Raw genomic sequence first — 18,397 nt, 5'->3', positions numbered from 1 at the left:
TGCGTTGCTACCACTTGATAAGCTGTTCTCATCGTTAATGCGGCATGTTCAATGGGACGATAGTGGTATCCTAGGGTATCAGCAGCACAATTCCATCTTAGACCCAAAGTTGGCTCCATTGGATCCGTCTTGTTCTGCACCAGCCATTGTTCTGCAGCTAAGGACCTTGCTTCCGTAGGTAGATGTGCTATCACTGATGCCCAGACCCATTGTCTGAAGTCAAATCCACCCTATGACAGCAGATTGCGCAGTTGATCGATTGTGAGCTTGGCCTCGGATGCCGCTGGAAAGCTTGCCAGATAGTTGTCCACATAAAAACTCTACTGCACTGTTTGTAGAGCACCTGGGTAACTCTCTTGGTTATTGCGAGCATGCTGTTGAACAGCAAAAATGGCACAACATGGGCTGCTGGTTGTACCAAACGGCAAGACCTGCCACTCATAGACGTCTGGACAGTTCTCACAATGTAAATCTCGCCAGATGAAGCAGAGTAGTGGTCTGTCCTCAGGCAACAGGCGAACCTGATGGAACATTCCGCGAATGTCTGCACTTACAGCCACTGTTGGGGGTCCTTTTAAGATTCAGGCAACACACAATGATGGGCCGAGTGCAGGGCCTGGCAGAAGCTGATCATTCAGAGAAAGACCTTGATACCTGAATGAACAATTAAAGACCAGTCTTGATTTAGCATTGTGGCACACCAGGTGGTGGGGAATGTACCAGGTCTCCTCTGACTTGGTAACCTCTTCAGGTTGGAGCTTAGTAACATAGCCTGCCTTGATGAGCTTATTATTCTCACCAGAGTATACAGCAGTTTTCTCTGGGTCTTTCTGAAGTTTCTGCTCTGTGCTCCTCAGACTAGGCATGATGGACTGAATCGTGCTTATGAGTTTTGGAGCACCAGGCCTGCGCAGGAGGGGGGTGGTATAGCGTTTGACTTCTCCAACCTTAATTCTCTGCGTTCGGCAATCAAGAAGTTTAATTCCCTCTTGGTCTTCATTGGAGCGAATCACCAGTTTCTCATTTCGATAAGGCAGTACGTCAAGTTGCCATAACTTCTCATTATTACGACAGAGCAAGTCATTGGAGCAGCCAGTTGACACAAAAAGACACTGCTGCACTGAGTTGTGGCTTGGTGTGCTCTCCTCAGCCCCTTGTAGGGCCCACCCCAAGGCTGTGTGCACTGCAACCGGACCACCTTTCGTTCCTTGGCGGACTGGCCTATCTGCTGTGATAAGATGGACATGGTCTGATCCTATCAGGACCAGTGGACGCACATTGTGGAATGACTGTAACGGAAGCAATATTAATGAAAATGTCATCATGTTGCAAATTTTGAGATTTAGGGGCAATCAACAAGATTTCCGTTTTATCAGTATTTAATTGTAGGAAGTTATCAGTCATCCAGGTTTTAAGTTCCTGAATGTCACTTGCCTGTCCTGTCTTGTGTGCACATGTGGGTTTTGTCATGTCTCCGGTCTACTGTCAACCCCGCCCTTCTTGTTATCTGATTATTGGTTAATTTGCCCCACCTGTTCCCTCTTGATTTCTTCCCCTTATAAGCTCCTTGTGTTTGTCAGTCTGTGTTGGATCCTTGTGTATATGTCTCGTCATCGTCTCCCGGTTCCCTGTGTGGTATGTCTTCAGTTCATGGTTTTTGATTATGTATTTTGCCCCCTCGTGGGTTTTGTTTTCTGTTTATGTTTATTTTTGTTATAAATAAATATATCATTTTCTGCACTTGAGTCCTCGCACCCTTTTCCCTTGTCTGTGACGTGACACTGAAGGCATGAGTTAACAGAATCGGAAGGATGAGTTAAATTGGGTTTAACTGTGAAATAAATCTGAATATCATTAGCATAACTGTGAAAGTAAAGACCATGTCGTCTGATTATCTGACCTAGTGGCAGTACATTAATGAGGAATAAGAGGAGACCAAGTACAGAACCTTGAGGTACACCATGAGTGATAGTAACAGTACTTGATCGATCTTTACCTATTCTTACAAACTGTTGTCTATCTGTTAGATACGAGGTCAACCACTGAAGAGCAGCACCAGTGATGCCTATCGCAGATAGTCGCGAAAGGAGCGCGGAGTGGCACACAGTGTCAAAGGCCGCACTGAGATCGAGCAGAACAAGTACACTGTGTGCACCAGAATCAGAAATCAGGAGGAGGTCGTTTAGCACTTTTAAAAGAGCTGTTTCAGTACTGTGATAGGGACGGAAACCCGATTGAAGTGGTTCAAAAAGATTATTTTGCTCTAGATGAGACTGCAGTTGTACTATGACGATCTTCTCAAGCAATTTGGCAATGAAAGGGAGGTTAGATGTTGGTCTGTAATTATTCTGAATGGTGTTATCAAGGCCAGACTTCTTTAGTATTGGAGTGACAGCTGCTACTTTTAGATCATGCGGAACATAACCAGTGGAGAGAGAGATCTATTTATAATATGGGTAATGGGTTGAATAAGTGAAGGCAGAAGTGTTTTTAGAAGGTAAGTGGGGATAGGATGAAGTGTGCAGGTGGTAGAATTAGATTTGATAATCAGTTGTTCAACCACAGATGTATTAGTGAGTAAAAAAGTGTCTAGTGAATGACCTATCAGACATGGATCTAAACAGGAAGAGGAAATTGGAGAAAAAGATTTATAAATGTTATCAATTTTTTGTGTAAAAAATGACTGAAAACTTTCACACAGATTAACCGAGCCAGTTATAGCTACGGATGAGGGTTTGACCAGTTTGCTTATTTCAGAAAAGAGAGCTTTTGGTTTGCATTTAGCTTTGTTAATGACAGTAGAAAGATAGTCAGAGCGTGCAATGTTAAGTGCTTCCTTATATTCCACTACCGAGTCCGAAAAAGCCATGGAATGCACAAGAAGGGAGGTTTTTTTTTAAAGTCTTTCGAGACGCCTTCAATTTTTCTTTAAAACTTAGTTCCCCATATGAAAAAAACCTATATGGTTCATATATAGCGACCATATATGTTCCTTACTTAAATTACTCAGAATTATCTTATATGTTTAATGTAAGTCCCATATATGTCATACACAAAATCAGACCGTTTATGGCCCATTTCATACTAAAAAACACACAGAAAACTTTTGGGTCATGTATGAATACTGCAAAAATCTTATATGAGTTTTACATGTAAACAGTATGCTATGGTATATGGTATTAGTAGAAAATATCTGATATTCATATACAAATCATATAAAGTTCTTATACTGAATCATATTCTAGTCATATTAAAGTCATATAGGATTTATTTATATTTTGTGTGATTTGTTTATATGCTTTTTATACAGATTTCATATTTGTTTAATAGGGAAATGGTGTGTTAGCTCTTCAAGTTTATATAATATACATATAAACTACATATAATAATCATACATGATTTCAGTCAATATTACAACATCTCTGCATATATTAACCATATATGATTTCAATCAATGACATGCACAAATTTGTGATGGAAACACTTTTATTTCAACACAAAATGAAATAACCAAATTATACTCCACATGAGTAATTTACAATTCCAACTTGATAGCAAACTGAACTTAGCGCAGGAAAAAAACAAAACCCAAAAACAACAACAAAATACACTGAACACACTGTAATGGCCATCAATCAAAGATAATTAATGGATTAGTTCACCCCAAAATGAAAATTGACTGATAATTTACTCACCCCCATTTCATCCAAGATGTTCATGTCTTTATTTCTTCAGTGGAAAAGAAATTAAGTTTCTTGAAGAAAACATTCCAGGATTGTTCATCATATAATGCTTTTCAGTTGCAACCAAAATGTTGAAGGTCCAAATCAACGCCAGGGCTCTCAAGTTTTGAACTGAGTTCAGAGTGAGATTTCAGCCGTGGCGGCAGCAACGGGGGTTTGGCTGGGTACGGGGGTCTGATATGAAAAATGACAAATTCGTACAAATAAAATAAATATGTATTTAATTAGTGTGCGTGTGTGTGTTTGTGTGTGTGTGTGTGAGAGAGAGAGAGAGAGAGAGAGAGAGAGAGAGAATGGTTAGTGTTGTTTATTGGTGTTGGTAGCAGGTTTTTGAGGCCTTCAGCCCAGAGGTTGGTGGCACCTTAACATGAGCACAGTCGCGCTGAAGTGAGCTGTGGCTTACAACAGAGATTATTTTACTCTCAAATAATCTTAGACAAGCTGCCTATGATTATTGTTTGCTATATAAGTATAGTTGTATTTTTTCCTCTCTTTATGACAGCGGAAACAACTCCCACAGCAATACACCATCATTTTTTAGCCATACAGATAGGCTAAGTACAAGACATAATTATAAACTGTCTACTTTTATTTGTGTAGACTCAAAATAACAACAAAGGCTGTAGATTCAGGGAACGGAGAACCCAACTTCAAACAGTCTTTATTTCAAATGTGTATTTTGTTTATTAAAAGCAAAGTTTTTAATTTCAAAAGCATTTCTGAATTCAGTTAAAATAACAAAATGTAAAAAAAAAATTGTTTTCCACTATGCAAAATTGTATTAATGCTTGAATAACACCTATGTCTCCTTTCCATTAAAAATAATGGCTAGTGCGGTGACGTGGCATAATTTTTGGAATTGCTTGAACATGTTAAACACATCTAATTATTTCTGTAATACATTTTAATTTTAATTTTGCAACTTATATAAAGTATTAGCCTACAATATACAATTTATGTTTACATTTTATGTTAAAACTAGTGTAGGAAATAGCAAATGTAAATTATATCATTCAATTTGAATTATTATTTTGTTCCAAATGTTGCACACATGGTATGGAAAATGTAAATGTAAATTTTGAAATGCATTGCCATTTTACATATTGCATTGCAAATTTTATATCGCTACACTTCAGCTTCCATAAATAGGGGTGAGCACAAATATATTTGATCTGTAATTAATGTTCGAAAAATAAAAATAATATTGAAATTTTACTATATTGCTTCGCAATCAGACATCAGTAAATGCAGCGAATCCATTATAAATCCCTCTAAATCTCGCAGTTATAACCAAATCCACTGGGTGGTGCTGTGGAGCAGGGTAATAACTCGACTGTATTTGATCACTATGTCGTCTGCCTCGTGATGTTTGGAATTACTTAGATGAAAATTATCTTACAAAATGGAGTTACTTTTAATAAATTAATGAATGAAAGTGAGTTAAAAAAAATCACATCCAAACAGCAGTCGATTGAGGACAGCTGTCCATCACCGCATTCACGAGTGCAGGTGAGCACAGATGTTCACTGAGTGAGAGCGATTGCAAAATGCATTTCATGCAAATCATGATTGAGACAAGGCTTCCTTTAAGTTTTTTTGAGGGATTAAGAACAGAAAACACAAAGTGCTGTCAGAAACTTTACTTAACACCGTTATCTTTATGTCTCTGCGTCTGTCGGGGCTTCTAGTTGCCAACTAACGGTTCTTCAGCGAGCATTTGATTCAATGAGCGATTCTGTGGCGTGAATCACAGAATGTGACGTTGGAATCAGAACGTAAACGTTATTGGGTGGAGGGAATATCTGTATCTTACCCAGATACAGCATATCTATTTTATGATTGGCTGTTCGGTCTCTATTTTTATTAGATTAACTGGTGAGTGGCAGGGCCGTCAGAACTCTACGGGGAACTCGCTTGATTCCTCTAATGGCGTGTGTTACCCTGGCGATTTCTCTGCGTGAGAAATACAAGGTGTGGCGTGTGAGCGTGTGAACGGGTTGAAATGCGTGTGTCTCACGCCCAATGCGTGAGACTTGAGAGCTCTGCAACGCCGTTTCAAAGGCCTTCATAGCCTCTGCGTGATCCCAGATTAGGAATAGGGTCTTATCTAGTCAAACGATCAGTCATTTAAAAAAAACGAATATACATTTCAAGCTTAATTGTTCAACTTGCTCAGCTCTGCGAGGTGCCAAGGATGACGTAATCAACTGGTAACATAGATGTAGGTCCCGCTCTCGTGTTTACAAAGCCCTCATGTGAAGACTACCCAGATAGCAAACTGACTCCAGAACGGACCCGCCCCGGAGGTATCACAAGCTCCAGAACGGATCCTCAAATTGGGTCCGGAACGGAGTCCACTTGCACAGCGCAGCGGATCCGTAACAGATAAGGATTGCGGATCCAGACCAGATCTGGGGCATTCCCGCCCCATACCCACTGAAAAAGTAGCTGATCCGCCGCGGATCCGATCTGGACCTGTTTATAAAGCAGCTGATCCGCCGCGGATCTGATCTGGACCCGTTTATAAAGCAGCTGATCCGCCGCGGATCTGATCTGGACCCGTTTATAAAGCAGCTGATCTGCCGCGGATCCGATCTGGACCCGTTTATAAAGCAGCTGATCCACTGCAGATCCGATCTTGACCCGTTTATAAAGCAGCTGATCCGCCGCGGATCTGATCTGGACCCGTTAATAAAGCAGCTGATCCGCCGCGGATCCGATCTGGACCCGTTTATAAAGCAGCTGATCCACCTCGGATCCGATCTGGACCCGTTTATAAAGCAGCTGATCCGCCGCGGATCTGATCTGGACCCGTTAATAAAGCAGCTGATCCGCGGCGGATCCGATCTGGACCCGTTTATAAAGCAGCTGATCCACCTCGGATCCGATCTGGACCCGTTTATAAAGCAGCTGATCCGCCTCGGATCCGATCTGGACCCGTTTATAAAGCAGCTGATCCGCCTCGGATCCGATCTGGACCCGTTAATAAAGCAGCTGATCCGCCGCGGATCCGATCTGGACCTGTTTATAAAGCAGCTGATCCACCTCGGATCCGATCTGGACCCGTTTATAAAGCAGCTGATCCGCCGCGGATCCGATCTGGACCCGTTAATAAAGCAGCTGATCCGCCGCGGATCCGATCTGGACCCGTTTATAAAGCAGCTGATCCACCTCGGATCCGATCTGGACCCGTTTATAAAGCAGCTGATCCGCCTCGGATCCGATCTGGACCCGTTTATAAAGCAGCTGATCCACCTCGGATCCGATCTGGACCCGTTTATAAAGCAGCTGATCCGCCGCGGATCCGATCTGGACCCGTTAATAAAGCAGCTGATCCGCCGCGGATCCGATCTGGACCCGTTAATAAAGCAGCTGATCCGCCGCGGATCCGATCTGGACCCGTTTATAAAGCAGCTGATCCACCTCGGATCCAATCTGGACCCGTTTATAAAGCAGCTGATCCGCCGCGGATCCGATCTGGACCCGTTAATAAAGCAGCTGATCCGCCGCGGATCCGATCTGGACCCGTTTATAAAGCAGCTGATCCACCTCGGATCCGATCTGGACCCGTTTATAAAGCAGCTGATCCGCCGCGGATCCGATCTGACCCGTTCAGTAAGTTACGTATAGGTCATTCGGTCTAGATACCTTTCAGATCCCTCATTCAAAAGCATTCTGGTAAAAACTAGCTACAGACCAACATTAGATAGACTGAATTGTGCTATAAACACTTGAATATTTAATGTCTGCTTTTATGAATATTAATAAAACATGATTAAATCATTTAAAACTTGAATAGTTAAATTAATCCTATTTAGCCAGGAACAATGGCTAAACAATTATACAAAAATAGGTCATCATAGACTGTAAATGTAAAAACAGTCTGTAATTACCTATTTTTATAGTTTTATTATTACACCATTATTACCACCAGCTTTTTTTAAGGCAGTGGCTATTTAGACCAGGGGAAAAACAACATATTTTCTAAACGATAGATGTGCGGGTTTCCCTATCATTTATGACGAGATCATTCATAGTGATGTGTAATTTGTTAAGTCGCCCAACACTATTTTATAGGCACTAGAATGATCTTTTTTCAGCGGGTATGCAATTCATTCTTACTTTTACATTTTAACGATTTCATGAGGTTAACTTATACCATACTTGTGGTCAATCTATCAATCAACATGGTTGTTTGATTTGCGGACTCTTTAAATACAGTTTAAAAAAAGAAAACATTCGATCTACGTCAGAGCGGCAACAGGTCCACAAAGCTTTCTACAATTGGCAGGAGATAATTTTGTAACTTTAAGAGCATTGTGAAGCTCTCGCCGGGGGCGGTGTGAACCAAAGACCGTAAAAAAATATGGACGACTCGACATCATCCGTTTCCGCTTGCCATATTTGAAGCTTTCAGGCGGCCTTGCACGGTGCGGACATCTTGGGACCGAGTCTGCGCAGTAGCGATTTCGGGACCGGAGTTGCGCAGTAGAGCGCAGGAAGTAGAGCAGGAAGTACAGCTGCGATATCAAAAGCCCGCCCACACTCTCGCAGATGCAGAACAATTAATTATGTTGGTGTGAATTAAACAGTTATGGAAATGTAGAAATTAAAGCTAAAGCTCTAATCTGCTCCCAAAAATTTCGAAAAAAGTCTGTTAGTGCCTCAGTGACAACTTCACTCAGAGAAGCCGTCAGTCTCAGCTGTCAATCATGACGTCACACACCCCCGTTTTTATAGTATCAAATAACTAACTCAAACTAAACTTATTTTTAAAACGAACACCTGAAATGGAATCATCGTGATGATAACTGCCTTCAGTGACATAAACTAACTTTGGGGGAAAAAATTTGAAGTGTAATTTTATTATTTAGTTTGCCTCGCGTCCATTAGAAATCACAGAGGGGCAGCTATACTGGGACCGGTCACCGGGGGGCGATCGAGGCGCGAAAGCTTCAGTAAATGAGAGGGAGACTGCAGGCTTGGTGTGAACGCACGGTTATGCTTTACTGATTGAAATATGAGCTTTTTTATTAAATTTTTTACTTTGTTTGGTCCAACCAGGTATTGTTAGGTGGAGCTAGTGCAAATAGATCTAGCCAACAAGGCACGCTAATTGCACTTGGCATGACTATACACTGTTCTTTTAAAAGGATACACATAATCACTGCCTTTAAAATGACAGAGTACAATCTGACATTTGTAGGTACACTATGTACCTTTTGGCACCATAGCAGTTAAACAAAACTGCATGTGTCTTGCTGTATAACATTGTGCATATGTAAATGATGAGGACTGGGGTACTCTGCGACGGGTGGGGTCCCATTTTGTTATAAGTAGTCTGCATATAAACACTTATTGTAGGTGTATTGTGATTCAGGATAGATAGATAGATATAGACAGACAGACAGACAGACAGACAGACAGACAGATAACAGTTTGGAAGATGGATTCATGATATAATCACTTATTACATAAAAAAAAAGTTATGTTAAAAAAAATAAAAAAAATAAATGTGCCTATATATTTTTAGCTAGACAATACTTACACAGAAGGAACTTCTTTGACTCCATCTGGTGAAATGACTTTTTCCCATTCATGCCCTTCCAGTTGATCCTCCTCCCAACATCATCATGGAATATGCGGGAAAGGATGTTCCATGTGACACGTTTTGTGTCATGACCCCCAATAGTTGCGAGGGAGGAAATCTAAAATGTAACAAAAATAAATCAGTCAATTTCGTAGCATTGCAATCACGTGGTTCTGATGAAGCACGAAATTCAGATGAGGGCAGGAATTGAAAAACATAATGACGAGATGGAGGAAAATCCACAGGACTGATTTAATAATAATAATAAACTTTATTTTATATAGCGCCTTTAAATGTTACATCTCAAAGCACTTTACATAGAAATACACATAACATTACAGGCTTTAAAAAATAAAAAATAAAAAATAAAAAGACAGCAACAAAGTAGACAAATGAATCACATAAAAGCTATCCTAAAATAATATGTTTTGAGTGATGATTTAAAAACACTAAGGGATTCTGCATTCCTAATCTCAGAGGGCAGGGAATTCCACAATTTAGGAGCCAAAGTAGAAAAAGCCCTATCACCCATAGTTTTCAACCGTGCTGTTTGGACAGTTAAAAGACCAGCTTCAGAGGACCGTAAAGCACGTGTTGGTGTATAGAGAGTTAAAAGCTCACACAAATAATTAGGGGCCAAATTATTCAAGGCCTTATACGTGAGCATTAAAATTTAGAAAGCTACAAACAGAAAATCACAACATATGTTGGACGTGATCCTTATGAAATGAAGAGCAATTTTTCTTTTTTCTTTTTTACTTAATTGGAACACTTGCCTGCTTTCTAGACGGTTGATATAGGAGAATATGCTGCCGTTACAGCGCGTGGAGTTCTGGTTTGTTTATATCGCGCTGTATTTTTGTTAATGAGTTTAGGTTAGGCTTTTTAGACTGTCTTTCGACTCGTAAATGTCCATTGTAGGTTATCCATGCTGCTACGAGAATTGCCATATGAACTTACACCATTGTTCAGGTGGAAAACTGGACAATGTAACACTTTTCTGCTTTATATAGAGCTCCAATTAAAGTCCAATTGTTTCAAATCAGCTTCACAGTGTTAACAGGAAGATAATGCAACAGACTTTGATTCGGCTGTATCCTACAGACAACAGCTCTGGAAAAACCAGAGCTCTCACACTTGACTTCTCAAAACTCACCACACTTGACTTCAGTTGATTATTGGCGGGATTTCTGAGCCACTCCTCAAAAATCTCCACTTCTTCCATTGATGTTAATGGAAATTCTACTGGGTCAGGCATTTACATCTCTTGGCCAACTGGGTTTAATTTGCTTGTTAAATAATTTACTTTAGAAATGAGTTGTTCCTGCTGGTGTTTCAGTAGCTCCAATAAACTAATAATATGGACTTCTGCAGCTGTAAAAAAAAGAAGAAAAAAAAGGTTGTAGTATATAAAATGTTTTTATTCTGCATTGGACAACTCATTAAGGCACATTTCACTGACCAGATGGGAAGAGAATGTTTAACTTAATAAAGGCCTCAAACTAAATGTAGGCTTTTATTCACATATAAACATTGATAGCAAACATAAACAAAAGCTCAATCAAACTTGCTTGATGCGCGAGAACAAACCCCTTGCGAAAGGTTCAGACATGCTGTGTAACACACGAGAATAGGCCTGTCACTAACGATTATTCTGGTAATCGAGTAATCAGTCAATTATTCTGATGCTTAATGAAGTAATTAACCATTTTTTGTGGTAATAAAAATGGACCTTAGCAAAGCCTCTAAAATAATTTAATATATATATACAATAACAATTAGGCAATAATATTTGTTTCAAATAAAGTAAATCAAAAACAAGTATCATATGGTTCCATATTACAACTTATTACACTGTTAAAATACATATTATGCAAAATATACAATCATCATGTGTACATCATGTATAATAACAAATGCCAATGGTCTGGTATTGTTACAGTTTACAGCATTTCAAATCCTTCTTTAATTTTGGCTAAATAATATTTAATTTGAACGTTTACTCAATCTTTAATGTTGATCCACTTCTTTACGATAGAAATGCTACAGCCACTGTAATTATGATTATCATTTTCACCATTATACAACATGCCAAAAATGTGTCTAGGTTTCATTGACTAAAAGAAGATTCAAATGCCTAGACCTTTTGTTGACTACATTTTGTTGACTAAAAATGCCTAAACACCATAAGGTTTAATAAATATAATAAAAGCTAAAAAGAGATTTGACACAGGATTAAGACTACAATTAATAAATTGCTGACAAAATAATTAGTTATTGCTCACCAGAGCAGGCAATGCCGTCTGATCCACATCTTCCCCCCCGCCAGGTAGGTCTGTAGACCTTGCTTGTAGAAGGGGTTTGCTCTTCTGCTGGTCTCTGTGCACAGTGAGGTGGTGAAGTGGGTGGAGGAGGAGCAGCAGCTGTGCCACTAGGGATAAAAGGTGGTGATGAGATAACAGGAGGTGGTGCTTCGGTTAAGAGTTTGGCTGGACCCCTGGCTCTTTTTTTATGAGGATGACCATCTTCACTGTCATCATCTGTGTCTCCCAAGAAATGCCTAAATTGGGTTAAAAAATTGCAACAATTAAAGGGTTACTTCAGCGATTAGCATTTGGCTTTGTATCAGTAGAAACCCTGGAGTATATTCAAATGATTGTGCTTTCCCCCCTCATATCCCCCTGAGACGAGATTTATGCATTTTATTTCTGGAAAAATTCCTCCTATGATGCAAATTGACGATATTTGCATCATAGGAGGAACGTTTGGCCAAAGGCTAAAGACTACAGCCAGCAGAGGGAGCCATTTCCACATGTTTTGAATCTGCGCATGGGGGAGGGGAGATTACACTCAGCTCGCAGGTACCCCTTTTCCACCAGAATGAACCGGGTGCTAGTTCGGAGCCAGTGATAGTGTCAGTTCTAAGTTGGTTCGACTTGAGAGCCTTCTAAGAACCGGTTTCTTTTCCACATGCTAAGAGCCACAACAGAGCCAGGTCTTACGTCATACCAGAGTCCTGCACGGGTCCATCCCAGACCCGTTAATATTTGCACGTTACCCGATCCGTGCCCGCAATAAATCACACACGCTAAAATCATTCCAATTAAAATGCTTTATTATTTTTTTATATTGCACTTCTCTCAACATCAACAGCATCATGAATGGGCTAAAGAAACAGGCTAAAGTGCCTTTATAGACTCGTTGTCAACAATTTTATATACTTCACTCACCAACTTTACTTTTACTTCATCCATAGCTTATCCTGCAACGCTCGCTCCATCTGGGCTACGAGTGGCATCAACAAACGTCCCAGTGGTGGTGACGTGATGGATCATATGGCATATCGTTGTTGCGTGTATGTGTAATGGTAAATTGGACATAGAAATTGTAATACAGTATGTTTGGGGGGGAAGAAGGACGACCGGATCGTTTTGATCGTTTTTCGAGAACCGGCGAACATTTAAAAGACTTAACCAAACAAAGCGAAAGTAACGCGGCCCCTCACGGACATCTGCCACGCACACACATAATAAAACAAACACAACTCAACGTAAAATCCAGGTCTGGTGATCTCTCGTCCTTATATGCCGCTGAGCTCCCTCGTGAGAGGATTTGAGACCGGTGTGGCTCACAGGTGACACTCATTCGCCATCACGCCCCGGTCTCGCTCGCTCCTCCGCCTCGCCACAGCACAGAAAAATATTGCACATATTTTTCATCCGCACTTCTACCCACTCGCACGGAATTAATTATCCGCCCGCACCCCGCCCGTGTATTTTATAATTTATGTCACAATCCACCTGTTTTAGCCACTTTTATGCCCGCGGGTACCCGACCCGTTGCAGGACTCTACTGCTAGCGAGGCAGCGGGAAACACAAACACACACACACAATTTCCAGGCGTGTTCTATCTAATGCATTGACGCTGCGCAGACCAACCCACATATGATATCCAAATACTGTGCGAGCGATTCAAAAGCATAAGGGGTCGTTGGCGCTCGCTCTACTTTGATGTCATACGCAATCAGTCTGCACAGCGCGCGCCGATGCATCTCGAACAAGCCTTCCCTCAGTGGCTCATGGCTTAATGATCCTACATCAGCATTAAAACGCCGCAAATCCAACGCATTTGTGCAGCTCTCCATGATTTGTATAGACGGAGATTACAATCCAGCAGCTGTTAGCTTGATTAGCTGCTATTGAAAAAATGGCGGTCACAGGTTTGTGTTCATCTTGTTGATCACGGTAACGCCGCCCCCAGCCGGTGACGCAAGCGGTTCTTACTTCTAGCCCAGCAATGTTTTGGTGTTACTTAAGAACCACTTTTCCTGGCTCAGAGCTGGTGCTTTGGCTGTGGAAACACAAAGAACCGATTTGAAACTAGGCTCTGGCTCCGATTTAGCACCAGCACTGCCTTGGTGGAAAAGGGGTAATAGAGAGCTCTTGAACTCAGCTATCACACTGAGGTATATATAGTATAGTCAACAACTGGGGGCACAGTCAAATATGGTAAAAATATATTTAAAACCACTTGACAATAACATATTTAAAATCTGATTGCATAGATGTGTTTACCATACCCCTAAACCCCTCATCTTACTTTCAACTAACTATTTACAAACTCAAATTCTAAGGAAAACACAAATGTTGTAAAAACTACAACTCCCAGTACCCACACCATGCATCTTAATACAAATGAGCACAACAGTTGTAGTTCTTCTGGTTTGCAAATTAGGGTTATAAACTAGGGTTGTAAAAAGATATATCTACTGAATATGTCAAATATCTAGTACAGTCAAACTAGTAATTACACTGCATTTAGATAATGTATGTTAACAAAAATGTTATATGTTGGTTTATTTAAGATATTTGAGCTAAAACAGTAGAACGCGCAGACTCCGCCCACAACACGAGGCACTTGCATCGCCTTCAGCTACAATTTTTTTTTTTTCGATTCGATTTCTCAGAATCAAAGGAGAAATTATTAAATAATTATTAACAATAACATAACGTATTGTTGAGTTATCAAAAAAAAAAAAAAATCTGTGGAGAAATGTAAACATTTATTTTTTAAAGTGAAGAAAATACTTCCGGGCGGAAGTAATGCAAGCTGTGTGGTTGATGCGTCAATAGCAACTGCCATAGCAACGAACTAAAGAGAAAGCTACGAGAAAAGTTGTTAATCTAACGTTACATATGCTTGGATCTGGATGTCAAGGCAATAATCCCTAACGTTATGTCAGAACCTAGTGTATGTTACACCCTGTCTTATGACAGTAAATTCATTGAATGAAACATTTATTAAGTAAACTACTTTTTCATTGACTTCTTAGATGTGCTGTAAATAATTGCTGTGACAATGGTTGAAAACATGCCTATAACTCATGGGAAATGCAGCATGTTACTTTTTATTTTTTACAAACTTATATAGCATGTAATGTAGCTATATACTTAATTTACACATGGAAAACATTGAGGGCAAGCTTCATTTTACAAATGTGTCCACCTCCCACACACAAAAACAGTGTAGAGACAATAATATGGTTAGTGTTAACTATATGGTTAGTGTTAACTGTCAGTGTTTATTGTCATCAAGTTTAAAGTTTGTGTGTGTGGGGGGGGGGGGGGGGGGGGGATTGGGGGCAGGACTGATCACAGCACATGTTGAGGTTAGACTAATCAACTGATCAGCAACACAGTGTAACAGACTTTATCTGATCTCGCATAATGTATCCATTTGATACGCACTGGCGCTCTTTATGTATATGTGTGTGCAATGTATTTTTCCCCTCGGGGCTTGCCGTAGATAGGCGGGTGCATGCGCACTTTTTGTGTACTGGAGTGTCGCGGGTTTTTCAGGTGGGTTTTTTTACATGTGTGTCGGAGAATAAAGGAAGGAATGTTCAGACGGCTGTCGTTTATTGTTTTTCTTATGAGAAAGTGTTTTTAGGCGAACCCTGCACGAACGCTCGGTCACATTGGTGGCAGCGGTTTTGTTTTGTTTATTTGCTTTGCGTGGCTCAGTGTTACGGCGTGTGTTTAACTAGTTAGTTTGCAGTTGAAAGTTCTTAGCCAAGTTAGCACGCGCGGGTTCAACATTGACGGCCATCATGTGGTATAAAGAGGAGGATGATTTTTATTCGAGAAGGGACCGCGAAAAGGTCAGCAGACACGTGAAAATTGAGCTACCGCCGCCGTTCTCCGGTGATGAGAAGCAGAGTTTTCTGTGCTGGACGCGGCAGTTCGAGGTTGCCGTCAGAGCGATCACGGAGGGAGACGGCGCTGCGTCACTTAATTATGAGCTGGTGAGGATTCTGCCGACACGTTTGGCCGGCGCGGCGTTTCTTCTGTGGGACAGTCTTCCTGCCATTGTTCAGGGTGACTATAAGACGGTGAAAGAAAGACTTAAAGAGGCTTTCGGACAGAGACAGTTTATGGATCGCTTTCGAGCCAGTTTATCAGCCCGCCCTCGGGCCCCGCGCGAAAGTCTGGAAGTGTATGCGGCAGAGATCAGCAGATTAGTGGACGAGGCTTTTCCTGAGTATGGTGACACGGCCCAAAGAGAAGAAAAGTTTCGTCATTTCTTGGCTGGTCTAGATCCTGTGCTCAGAGCTAAATGTCATGAACAAGGAGCAACAGATTTAGAGGAGGCTGTGATAATCGCAGGTCGGTGTGAAAATGCCAGAGACTCAATAAAGACTGATTACATGCCTGTTAATGCTGCCTATGGTAATAATGAGGGAGAAGCAGTGGCTGCTGTTCACTCTGTGACTGATAATGGAGGGCTATACAGGGCAGTGGATAGATTAACGGAAGAAATGAGAGACATGAGAATGGAACTGATGCGCTTGGGTGACGAGAACCAAAGACTGAAAGCCAGAGCGAGTCCTAGAGCAATGGATGAGTGGAGTGGAGATCGCTCTCAGTCTAGTGGAATGTGCCAGTGTGTCTGTGGGGGTCGTGGATGCCAGTCACGTGTCTTTGCAGCACGGAGAGGTCGTTCCCCTGAGAGAAAATCATTCCAACAGCATGATGAGCACACATCAGGTATGGATGATCGTGGTTATAAAGACTCATACTCTGCTCGATCCCCTGCTAAACGTAGCCCTAGCCCCAGTCCTCGCAGATGGAACAGCTATGAGAATGACTCCAGAAAGCGGGGTGTGCGTTTCATGTCTCCTGGCGGAGTGGAGCGCCGCAGTGGGCCGGGAAACGGATTTTAGCTGATGTTGCGGCCCAAACACCAGCTATGCTGCCTGCGGGCCTTAAAATAGACAATGCTGATGATAATGACTCCATTTCAAAAGACATTAATGTGATTGCAGACGCTGGCCGTGATGGGCTAGTGTCATATGTGAGAGGGGCAATTGAAGGTGTGGAGGTTCAAATGTTAGTCGACTCCGGTTCCAGTGTATCTCTCATGAGTGCCGACTTCCGTATGTCAGTTCCAACACTTCGAAATCGTCCATTGAAAAAGGACTATGTGTCAGCCCGTGCTGTAAATGGACAATTGCTAGATACACTGGGCACCATCACAATAACATTTCAGCTGGGTACTGAGTCATGGCAGCATGTCTTTCATGTGCTAAGAGAGACCACACAGACTGTGTTGCTGGGTTGGGACTTCCTGTTGAAAAATCATGCTTTAATTGATCTCAGCCATGCTAAGCTACAACTGTGGGACATCTCAGTTCCTCTCCTTACCAGCAGAGATTTCGTTCCAATGTGCTGCAATGTGTCGCTGGCCACCGCTATGAAATTACCACCCCTCACTGAGTCAGTTGTGGCAGTTAAAGTGTGTTCACCCAATGCAGCCCATATGGCGAGTGACTTTGTTGGCTATCTAGAACCCAATGTGGCGGATTCTTCCGGTCTAGTAGTTGCTCACACGGTGGCCACGGTTCACAATGGACTGACAAAAGCTCGGATTTTGAATCCTACTGGACAGGACATTTCGTTGAAACAAGGTATGCACCTGGGTGAGTTTTACTCAGTTGATGACTCCGATGTTCAACCGTTTCATGGTCCAGCCGATATAACTGCAGCGGCGGTTTCCAGAGTTGCGCCTCCTGTGTCGCTTGATGAGTCACCTATTTCTGAATCAGAGAGGGCTGCACTTTCTGCATTGCTGCTGGAATACTGTGACATCTTCAGCTCCTCCAAACAGAATTCTGGTAGATGTACACTAGTGAAACATCGCATTAGAACGGGTGAGCAGGCTCCCATCAAACAGCGTGCTTATCGTGCATCCCCTGAAAAACGTGCTGAGATAGAGAAACAGGTGGCTGGCCTATTAGCGGATGGCGTCATTGAGGAGAGTTGTAGTCCCTGGGCGTCACCAGTTGTTTTGGTGAAAAAGAAGTGTGGCACATGGCGTTTTTGTGTAGACTACAGACGCTTAAACAGTGTGACTATTAAAGACTCTCATCCTCTACCCCGTGTGGATGACACGCTGGACGCGTTAGCAGGTGCAGTGTGGTTCAGCACACTAGATTTCTCTAACGGTTACTGGCAGGTGGAAGTTGCAGAGGGCGATCGTGAAAAGACAGCCTTTACGACAGGACAGGGCCTTTATCAGTGGCGATCCATGCCGATGGGGCTATCCAACGCCCCCGCCACATTTCAACGTTTGATGGAGCTGGTCCTCAGGGGGCTCCCGTGGCACATCTGCATGGTTTATCTCGATGATGTTTTGATTTATAGCAAAACTTTTGAAGAGCACCTGTCAAGCCTGAAAGAGGTGTTTTTGAGAATCCAATCTGCTGGCTTAAAACTGAATCCAAGCAAATGTCACCTTGCCAGGGATCACGTGGTCTTTCTGGGCCATGTTGTTTCTCGAAAAGGTCTTCAGCCTGATCCAAAGAACACAGAGAAAGTCTTAAACTGGCCAATTCCCCGTTCCCCTTCTGAGGTGAGAGCCTTTGTGGGACTGTGTTCCTATTACAGACGTTTTGTCAAGGACTTTTCTAAACTCGCTGCTCCACTAAATCAGCTTGTTGGGAAAAACGTGCCCTTTGTGTGGACTGCTGAGTGTGACGAATCCTTTAACCATTTGAAGAGCGTG

The 18,397-nt window shown here is 41.9% G+C and overlaps 1 long non-coding RNA gene across 1 annotated transcript; it reads right to left on the bottom strand.

Annotated features, from left to right (window-relative positions):
* Positions 1-3,625: 3,625 nt before the first annotated feature.
* On the bottom strand, positions 3,626-12,136 carry LOC137049434 (uncharacterized). Its single transcript, XR_010899595.1, has 4 exons — positions 11,619-12,136; positions 10,490-10,707; positions 9,292-9,451; positions 3,626-3,917 (listed from the first exon to the last, which is right to left on the bottom strand). It is a non-coding gene; the product is annotated as an uncharacterized lncRNA (long non-coding RNA).
* Positions 12,137-18,397: the final 6,261 nt, after the last annotated feature.

The sequence above is a fragment of the Pseudorasbora parva genome, chromosome 20 (genome assembly GCF_024679245.1).
Source record: "Pseudorasbora parva isolate DD20220531a chromosome 20, ASM2467924v1, whole genome shotgun sequence".
NCBI lineage: Eukaryota > Metazoa > Chordata > Actinopteri > Cypriniformes > Gobionidae > Pseudorasbora > Pseudorasbora parva.
Note: the sequence above shows the minus strand (reverse complement) of the source record. Positions and strands in the feature narration are given on the sequence as shown.